Raw genomic sequence first — 10,712 nt, 5'->3', positions numbered from 1 at the left:
GAGGCCCGATTCCCCTGCACTGCGTGCAGAGCAATGCCGTGTTGCACATCACACAGGAAAGGAGCCTTGATTTCCTTGATGGCACTCCAGAGAAACCCCAAGAACACTGTTTCAAGGCTAGAGGGATCCTGAGGTCACTGTAGCAACAGTAAAGAGCTCCGTGGACCAAAAATCAACTCGAGATGAGAGGTTAGTGCCTGGCTTCTACTCCAGAGGAATACCACCTTACCACAAGCACCTCAAGAGGAGGCTTCTCTCAGCTCTAGGTATGTGAGAGGGACCCTGAGTTTGTGGCCTCAAGTGGAATGGACACCGCGATGCCCTGACTCGAAGTAAGGCCGGATATCCCTGCAGTGACTTGAATGCATGCTCGTCTTGCATCTCCCAAGACGAAGGGATGTCTGAATCCCCTGTGGAGACCACAGAGAAAGACCTAGTTCCCCACCTCATCGCGACCGGAGGCCTCACATCCTTTGAAAACTCCAGAGGGACGCGGAGATCAGTGCCTCCAAAGGAGACGATTCCTGACTCCTTGTGAAACTTGATAGGAGTCCCAGGATTCCTGTGTCACGTGGAAAGGGACCCTCGGTCTCCTGCCTCAGCTGGAGAGGCGTCCAAATTGCTCTGCCAAGCCTTGAGGAGAATCCCGAGTTGTCCCTCGCAACTAGGCAGGAGTCCTGCGTCGCTGAACAAACACGTGTGTGGAAGGGCCATCCCCGTCGTAACTCGAGAATATACCCCAGGTTCCCGCCGCAACTCGAGAAAAACCATGAGACTTCCCCCTCGCCGCGAAATGAGGCCCGATTCCCCTGCACTGCGTGCAGAGCAATGCCGTGTTGCACGTCACACAGGAAAGGAGCCTTGATTTCCTTGATGGCACTCCAGAGAAACCCCAAGAACACTGTTTCAAGGCTAGAGGGATCCTGAGGTCACTGTAGACACAGGAAAGAGCTCCGTGGACCAAAAATCAACTCGAGATGAGAGGGTAGTCCCTGGCTTCGACTCCAGACGAATACCACCTTACCACAACCACCTCAAGAGGAGGCTTCTCTCAGCTCTAGGTATGTGAGAGGGACCCTGAGTTTGCGGCCTCAAGTGGAATGGACACCGCAACGCCCTGACTCGAAATAAGGCCGGATATCCCTGCAGTGACTTGAATGCAGGCTCGTCTTGCATCTCCCAAGAAGAAAAGATGTCTGAATCCCCTGTGGAGACCACAGAGAAAGATCTAGTTTCCCACCTCATGGCGACCGGAGGCCTCACATCCTTTGAAAACTCCAGAGTTACACGGAGATCAGTGCCTCCAAAGGAGACGATGCCTGACTCCTCGTGAAACTTGATAGGAGTCCCAGGATTCCTGTGGCACGTGGAAAGAGACACTTGGTCTCCCGCCTCAGCTGGAGAGGCGACCCAATTGCCCTGCCAAGCCTCGAGGAGAATCCCGAGTTGTCCCTCGCAACTAGGCAGGAGTCCTGACGTCGCTGAACAAACACGTGGGTTGAAGGGTCATCTCCGTCGTAACTCGAGAATATACCCCAGGTTCCCGCCGCAACTCGAGAAAAATCATGAGACTTTCCCTTCGCCGCGAGATGAGGCCCGATTCCACTGCACTGCGAGCAGAGCAATTCCGTGTTGCACATCACACATGAAAGGAGCCTTGAATTCCTTGATGGCACTCCAGATAAACCCAAAGAACACTGTTTCCAGGCTAGAGGGATTCTGAGGTCACTGTAGCAACATGAAAGAGCTCCGTGGACCAAGAATCAACTGGAGATGAGAGGTTACTCCCTGGCTTCGACTCCAGAGGAATACCACCTTACCACAAGCACCTCAAGAAGAGGCTTCTCTCAGCTCTAGGTATGTGAGAGGGACCCTGAGTTTGCGGCCTCAAGTGGAATGGACAACGCGATGCCCTGACTCGAAATAAGCCCAGATATCCCTGCATTGACTTGAATGCCGGCTCGTTTTGCATCTGCAAAGATGAAAGGATGTTTGAATCCCTGTGGAGACCACAGAGAAAGACCCAGTTCCCCACCTCATCGCGACCGGAGGCCTCACATCCTTTGAAAACTCCAGAGGCACGCGGAGATTAGTGCCTCCAAAGGTGACGATGCCTGACTCCTCTGAAACTTGATAGGAGTCCCAGGATTCCTGTGGCACGTGGAAAGGGACCCTTGGTCTCCCGCCTCAGCTGGAGAGCCGTCCCAATTGCCCTGCCAAGCCTCGAGGAGAATCCCGAGTTGTCCCTCGCAACTAGGCAGGAGTCCTGACGTCGCTGAACAAACACGTGGGTGGAAGGGCCATCCCCGTTGTAACTCGAGAATATACCCCATGTTCCCGCCCCAACTCTAGAAAAACCTTGAGACTTCCCTCTCGCCGAGAGATGAGGCCCGATTCCCCAGCACTGCGTGCAGAGCAATTCCGTGTTGCACATCACACATGAAAGGAGCCTTGATTTCCTTGATGGCACTCCAGAGAAACCCCAAGAACACTGTTTCAAGGCTAGAGGGATCCTGAGGTCACTGTAGCAACATGAAAGAGTTCCGTGGACCACAAATCAACTCGAGATGAGAGGGTAGTCCCTGGCTTGGACTCCAGAGGAATACCACCTTACCACAAGCACCTCAAGAGGAGGCTTCTCTCAGCTCTAGCTATGTGAGAGGGACCCTGAGTTTGCGGCCTCAAGTGAAATGGACACCGCAACGCCCTGACTCGAAATAAGGCCGGATATCCCTGCAGTGACTTGAATGCAGGCTCGTCTTGCATCTCCCAAGACGAAAGGATGTCTGAATCCCCTGTGGAGACCACAGAGAAAGACCTAGTTCCCCACCTCATCGCAACCGGAGGCCTCACATCCTTTGAAAACTCCAGAGGGACGCGGAGATCAGTGCCTCCAAAGGAGACGATGCCTGACTCCTCGTGAAACTTGATAGGAGTCCCAGGATTCCTGTGGCACGTGGAAAGGGACCCTTGGTCTCCCGCCTCAGCTGGAGAGCCGTCCCAATTGCCCTGCCAAGCCTCGAGGAGAATCCCGAGTTGTCCCTCGCAACTAGGCAGGAGTCCTGACGTCACGGAACAAACACGTGTGTGGAAGGGCCATCCCCGTTTTAACTCGAGAAAATACCCCAGGTTCCCGCCGCAACTCGAGAAAAACCATGAGACTTCCCTCTCACCGCGAGATGAGGTCCGATTCCGCTGCACTGAGTGCAGAGCAATTCCGTGTTGCACATCACACATGAAAGGAGCCTTGATTTCCTTGATGGCACTCCAGAGAAACCCCAAGAACACTGTTTCAAGGCTAGAGGGATTCTGAGGTCACTGTATCTACACAAAAGAGCTCCGTGGACCAAAAATCAACTCGAGATGAGAGGTTAGTCCCTGGCTTCGACTCCAGAGGAATACCACCTTACCACAAGCACCTCAAGAGGAGGCTTCTCTCAGCTCTAGGTATGTGAGAGGGACCCTGATTTTGCGGCCTCCAGTGGAATGGACACTGCGATGCCCTGACGCGAAATAACGCCGGATATCCCTGCAGTGACTTGAATGCAGGCTCGTCTTGCGTCTCCCAAGATGAAAGGATGTCTGAATCCCCTGTGGAGACCACAGAGAAAGGCCTAGTTCCCCACCTCATCGCGACCGGAGGCCTTACATCCTTTGAAAACTCCAGAGGTACGAGGAGATCAGTGCCTCCAAAGGAGGCGATGCATGACTCCTCGTGAAACTTGATAGGAGTCCCAGGATTCCTGTAGCATGTGGAAAGGGACCCTTGGTCTCCCGCCTCAGCTGGAGAGGCGTCCCAATTGCCCTGCCAAGCTTCGAGGAGAATCCTGAGTTGTCCCTGGCAACTAGGCAGGGGTCCTGCCGTCGCTGAACAAACATGTGTGTGGAAGGGCCATCCCCGTCGTAACTCGAGAATATACCCCAGGTTCCCGCCGCAACTCGAGAAAAACCATGAGACTTCCCCCTCGCCGCGAGATGAGGCCCGATTCCCCTGCACTGCGAGCAGAGCAATTCCGTGTTGCACATAACACAGTAAAGGAGCCTTGATTTCCTTGATGACACTCCAGAGAAACCCCAAGATCACTGTTTCAAGGCTAGAGGGATCCTGAGGTCACTGTAGCAACACGAAAGAGCTCCGTGGACCAAAATTCAACTCGAGATGAGATGTTAGTCCCAGGCTTCGACTCCAGAGGTCTACCACCTTACCACAAGCACCTCAAGAGGAGGCTTCTCTCAGGCCTAGGTATGTGACAGGGACCCTGAGTTTGCAGCCTCAAGTGGAATGGACACCGCAATGCCCTGACTCGATATAAGGCCGGATATCCCTGCAGTGACTTGAATGCAGGCTCGTCTTGCATCTCCCAAGACGAAACGATGTCTGAATCCCCTGTGGAGACCACAGAGAAAGACCTAGTTCCCCATCTCATCGCGACCAGAGGCCTCACATCCTTTGAAAACTCCAGAGGTACACGGAGATCAGTGCTTCGAAAGGAGACGATGCCTGACTCCACGTGAAACTTGATAGGAGTCCCAGGATTCCTGTGGCACGTGGAAACTGACACCTGGTCTCCCGCCTCAGCTGGAGAGTCGTCCCAATTTCCCTGCCAAGCCTCGAGGAGAATCCCGAGTTGTCACTCACAACTAGGCAGGAGTCGTGAGGTCGCTGAACAAACACGTGGGTGAAAGAGCCATCCCCATCGTAACTCGAGAATATACCCCAGCTTCCCGCCGTAACTCGAGAAAAACCATGAGACTTCCCCCTCGCCGCGAGATGAGGCCCGATTCCCCTGCACTACATGCAGAGCAATTCCGTGTTCCACATCAAACATGAAAGGAGCCTTGATTTCCTTGATGGCACTCCAGAGAAACCCCAAGAACACTCTTTCAAGGCTTGATGGATCCTGAGGTCACTGAAGAAACACGAAAGAGCTCCGTGGACCAAAAATCAACTCGAGATGAGAGGTTAATCCCTGGCTTCGACTCCAGAGGAATACCACCTTACCACAAGCACCTCAAGAGGAGGCTTCTCTCAGCTCTAGGTATGTGAGAGGGACCCTGAGTTTGTGGCCTCAAGTGGAATGGACACCGGGATGCCCTGACTCGAAATAAGGCCGGTTATCCCTGCAGTGACTTGAATGCAGGCTCGTCTTGCATCTCCCAAGACGAAAGGATGTCTGAATCCCCTGTGTAAACCACAGAGAAAGACCTAGTTCCCCACCTCATCGCGACCGGAGGCCTCACATCCTTTGAAAACTCCAGAGGTACGCGGAGATCAGTGCCTCCAAAGGAGACGATGCCTGACTCCTCGTGAAACTTGATAGGAGTCCCAGGATTCCTGTGGCACGTGGAAAGGGACCCTTGGTCTCCCGCCTCAGCTGGACAGGCGTCCCAATTGCCCTGCCAAGCCTCGAGGAGAATCCCGAGTTGTCCCTCGCAACTAGGCTGGAGTCCTGACGAGGCTGAACAAACACGTGGGTGGAAGGGCCATCCCCGTCGTAACTTGAGAATGTACCCCAGGTTCCCGCCGCAATTCGAGAAAAACCATGAGACTTCCCCCTCGCCGCGAGATGAGGCCCGATTCCCCTGCACTGCATGCAGAGCAATTCCGTGTTGCACATCACGCATGAAAGGAGCTTGGATTTCCTTGATGGCACTCCAGAGAAACCCCAAGAACACGGTTTCAAGGCTAGAGGGATCCTGAAGTCACTGTAGCAAAACGAGAGAGCTCCGTGGACCAAAAATCAACTCGAGATGAGAGGTTAGTCCCTGGCTTTGACTGCAGAGAACTACCACCTTACCACAAGCACCTCAAGAGGAGGCTTCTCTCAGCTCTAGTTATGTGAGAGGGACCCTGAGTTTGTGGCCTCAAGTGGAATGTACACCGCGACGCCCTGACTCGAAATAAGGTCGGATATCCCTGCAGTGACTTGAATGCAGGCTCGTCTTGCATCTCCCAAGACGAAAGAATGTCTGAATCCCCTGTGGAGACCACAGAGAAAGACCTAGTTCCCCACCTCATCGCGACCGGAGGTCTCACATCCTTTGAAAACTACAGAGGTATGCGGAGATCAGTGCCTCCAAAGGAGACGATGCCTGACTGCTCGTGAAACTTGATAGGAGTCCCAGGATTCCTGTGGCACGTGGAAAAGGACCCTTGGTCTCCCGCCTCAGCGGAAGAGGCGTCCCAATTGCCCTGCCAAGCCTCGAGGAGAATCCCGAGTTGTCCCTTGCCACTAGGCAGGAGTCCTGACGTCGCTGAACAAACACGTGGGTGGAAGGGCCATCCCCGTCGTAACTCGAGAATATACCCCAGGTTCCCGCCGCAACTCGAGAAAAACCGTGAGACTTCCCCCTCGCCGCAAGATGAGGCCCGATTGCCCTGCACTGCATTCAAAGCAATTCCGTGTTGCACATCAAACATGAAAGGAGCCTTGATTTCCTTGATGGCACTCCAGAGAAACCCCAAGAACACTGTTTCAAGGCTGGATCTATCCTGAGGTCACTGTAGCAACACGACAGATCTCCGTGGACCAAAAATCAACTCGAGATGAGAGGTTAGTCCCTGGCTTCGACTCCAGAGGAATACCACCTTACCACAAGCACCTCAAGAGGAGGATTCTCTCAGCTCTAGCTATGTGAGAGGGACCCTGAGTTTGCGGCCTTAAGTGGAATGTACACCGCGACGCCCTGACTCGAAATAAGGCCGGATATCCCTGCAGTGACTTGAATGCAGGCTCGTCTTGCATCTCCCAAGACGAAAAGATGTCTGAATCCCCTGTGGAGACCACAGAGAAAGATCTAGTTTCCCACCTCATGGCGACCGGAGGCCTCAAATCCTTTGAAAACTCCAGAGGTACACGGAGATCAGTGCCTCCAAAGGAGACGATGCCTGACTCCTCGTGAAACTTGATAGGAGTCCCAGGATTCCTGTGGCACGTGGAAAGAGACACTTGGTCTCCCGCCTCAGCTAGAGAGGCGACCCAATTGCCCTGCCAAGCCTCGAGGAGAATCCCGAGTTGTCCCTCTCAACTAGGCAGGAGTCCTGACGTCGCTGAACAAACACGTGGGTTGAAGGGTCATCCCCGTCGTAACTCGAGAATATACCCCAGGTTCCCGCCGCAACTCGAGAAAAATCATGAGACTTTCCCTTCGCCGCGAGATGAGGCCCGATTCCACTGCACTGCGTGCAGAGCAATTCCGTGTTGCACATCACACATGAAAGGAGCCTTGAATTCCTTGATGGCACTCCAGATAAACCCAAAGAACACTGTTTCCAGGCTAGAGGGATTCTGAGGTCACTGTAGCAACATGAAAGAGCTCCGTGGACCAAGAATCAACTCGAGATGAGAGGTTAGTCCCTGGCTTCAACTCCAGAGGAATACCACCTTACCACAAGCACCTCAAGAAGAGGCTTCTCTCAGCTCTAGGTATGTGAGAGGGACCCTGAGTTTGCAGCCTCAAGTGGAATGGACAACGGGATGCCCTGACTCGAAATAAGGCCGGATATCCCTGCAGTGACTTGAATGCAGGCTCGTCTTGCATCTCCAAAGATGAAAGGATGTCTGAATCCCCTGTGGAGACCACAGAGAAAGACCTAGTTCCCAACCTCATCGCGACCGGAGGCCTCACATCCTTTGAAAACTCCAGAGGTACACGGAGATCAGTGCCTCCAAAGGAGACGATGCCTGACTTCTCGTGAAACTTGATAGGAGTCCCAGGATTCCTGTGGCACGTGGAAAGGGACCCTTGGTCTCCCGCCTCAGCTGGAGAGGCGTCCCAATTGCCCTGCCATGCCTCGAGGAGAATCCCGAGTTGTCCCTCGCAACTAGGCAGGAGTCCTGACGTGGCTGAACAAACACGTGCGTGGAAGGGCCATCCCCGTCGTAACTCGAGAATATACGCCAGGTTCCCGCCGCAACTCGAGAAAAACCATGAGACTTCCACTCGCCGCGAGATGAGGCCCGATTCCCCTGCACTGCGTGCAGAGCAATTCTGTGTTGCACATCACACATGAAAGGAGGCTTGATTTCCTTGATGGCACTCCAGAGAAACCCCAAGAACACTGTTTCAAGGATAGAGGGATCCTGAGGTCACTGTAGCAACACGAAAGAGCTCCATGGACAAAAAATCAACTCGAGATGAGAGGTTAGTCCCTGGCTTTGACTCCAGAGGAATACCACCTTACCACAAGCACCTCAAGAGGAGGCTTCTCTCAGCTCTAGGTACGTGACAGGGACCCTGAGTTTGCGGCCTCAAGTGGAATGGACGCCGCGATGCCCTGACTCGAAATAAGGCCGGATATGCCTGCAGTGACTTGAATGCAGGCTCGTCTTGCATCTCCCATGACGAAAGGATGTCTGAGTCCCCTGTGGAGACCACAGAGAAAGACCTAGTTCCCCACCTCATCGCGACCGGAGGCCTCACATCCTTTGAAAACTCTAGAGGTACGCGGAGAACAGTGCCTCCAAAGGAGACGATGCCTGACTCCTCCTGAAACTTGATAGGAGTCCCAGGATTACTGTGGCACGTGGAAAGGGACCCTTGGTCTCCCGCCTCAGCTGGAGAGGCGTCCCAATTGCCCTGCCAAGCCTCGAGGAGAATCCCGAGTTGTCCCTCGCAACTAGGCAGGAGTCCTGACGTCGCTGACGAAACACGTGGGTGGAAGGGCCATCCCCATCGTAACTCTAGAATATGCCCCAGATTCACGCCGCAACTCCAGAAAAACCATGAGACTTCCCACTCACCGCGAGATGAGGCCCGATTCCCCTGCACTGCATGCAGAGCAATTCCGTGTTGCACATCACACATGAAAGGAGTCTTGATTTCCTTGATGGCACTCCAGAGAAACCCCAAGAACACTGTTTCTAGTCTAGAGGGATCCTGAGGACACTGTAGTATCACGAAAGAGCTCCGTGGACCAAGAATCAACTCCAAATGAGAGCTTAGTCCCTGGCTTCGACTCCAGCGGAGTACCCCCTTACCACAAGCACCTCAAGAGGAGACTTCTCTCAGCTCTAGGTATGTGAGAGGGACCCTGAGTTTGCGGCCTTAAGTGGAATGGACACCGCGATGCCGTGACTCGAAATAAGGCCGGATATCCCTGCAGTGACTTGAATGCAGGCTCTTCTTGCATCTCCCAAGACGAAAGTATAACTGAATCCCCTATGGAGACCACAAAGACCTACATCCCCACCTCATCGCGACCGAAGGCCTCACATCCTTTGAAAACTCCAGAGGGACGCGGAGATCAGTGCCTCCAAAGGAGACAATGCCTGACTCCTCGTGAAATTGATAGGAGTCCCAGGATTCCTGTGGCACGTGCAAAGGGACCCTTGGTCTCCTGCCTCAGCTGGAGAGGCGTCCCAATTGCCCTGCCAAGCCTCGAGGAGAATCCCGAGTTGTCCCTCGCAACTAGGCATGAATCCTGACGTCGCTGAACAAACACGTGTGTGGAAGGGCCATCCCAGTCGTAACTCGAGAATATACCCCAGGTTCCCGCCGCAACTCGAGAAAAACCATGAGACTTCCCCTTCGCCACGAGATGAGGCCCGATTCCCCTGCACTGCGTGCAGAGCAATGCCGTGTTGCACATCACACACGAAAGGAGCCTTGATTTCCTTGATGGCACTCTAGAGAAACCCCAAGAACACTGTTTCAAGGCTAGAGGGATCCTGAGGTCACTGTAGCAACACCAAAGAGCTCCGTGGACCAAAAATCAACAAGTGATGAGAGGTTAGTCCCTTACTTCGACTCCAGAGGAATACCACCTTACCACAAGCACCTCAAGAGGAGGCTTCTCTCAGCTCTAGGTATGTGAGAGGGACCCTGAATTTGCGGCCTCAAGTGGAATGGACACCGCGATGCCCTGACTCGAAATAAGGCCAGATATACCGGCAGTGACTTGAATGCAGGCTCGTCTTGAATCTCCAATGATGAAAGGATGTCTGAATCCCCTCTGGAGACCACAGAGAGAGACCTAGTTCCCCACCTCATCGCGACCGGGGCCTCACATCCTTTGAAAACTCCAGAGATACGCGGAGATCACTGCCTCCAAAGGAGACGATGCCTGACTCCTCGTGAAACTTGATAGGAGTCCCACGATTCCTGTGGCACGTGGATAGGGACTCTTGGTCTCCCGCCTCAGCTGGAGAGGCGTCCCAATTGCCCTGCCAGGCCTCGAGGAGAATCCCGAGTTGTCCCTCGTAACTAGGCAGGAGTCCTGACGTCGCTGAACAAACACGTGGGTGGAAGGGCCATCCCCGTCGTAACTCGAGAATATACCCCAGGTTCCCGCCGCAACTCGAGCAAAACCATGAGACTTCCCCCTCGCCGCGATATGAGGCCCGATTCCCCTGCACTGCGTGCAGAGCAATTCCGTCTTGCACATCACACATGAAAGGAGCCTTGATTTCCTTGATGACACTCCAGAGAAACCCCAAGAACACTGTTTCAAGGCTAGAGGGATCCTGAGGTCACTGTAGCAACACGAAAGAGGTCCATGGACCAAAAATCAACTCGACATGAGAGCTTAGTCCCTGGCTTCGACTCCAGAGGAATACCACCTTACCACAAGCACCTCAAGAGGACGCTTCTCTCAGCTCTAGGTATGTGAGAGGGACCCTGAGTTTGCGGCCTCATGTGGAATGGACACCGCGATGCCCTGATTCGAAATAAGGCCGGATATCCCTGCAGTGACTTGAATGCAGGCTCGT

This window comes from Cervus elaphus, chromosome 1 (assembly GCF_910594005.1).
Source record: "Cervus elaphus chromosome 1, mCerEla1.1, whole genome shotgun sequence".
Classification (NCBI taxonomy): Eukaryota; Metazoa; Chordata; class Mammalia; order Artiodactyla; family Cervidae; genus Cervus; species Cervus elaphus.
Note: the sequence above shows the minus strand (reverse complement) of the source record.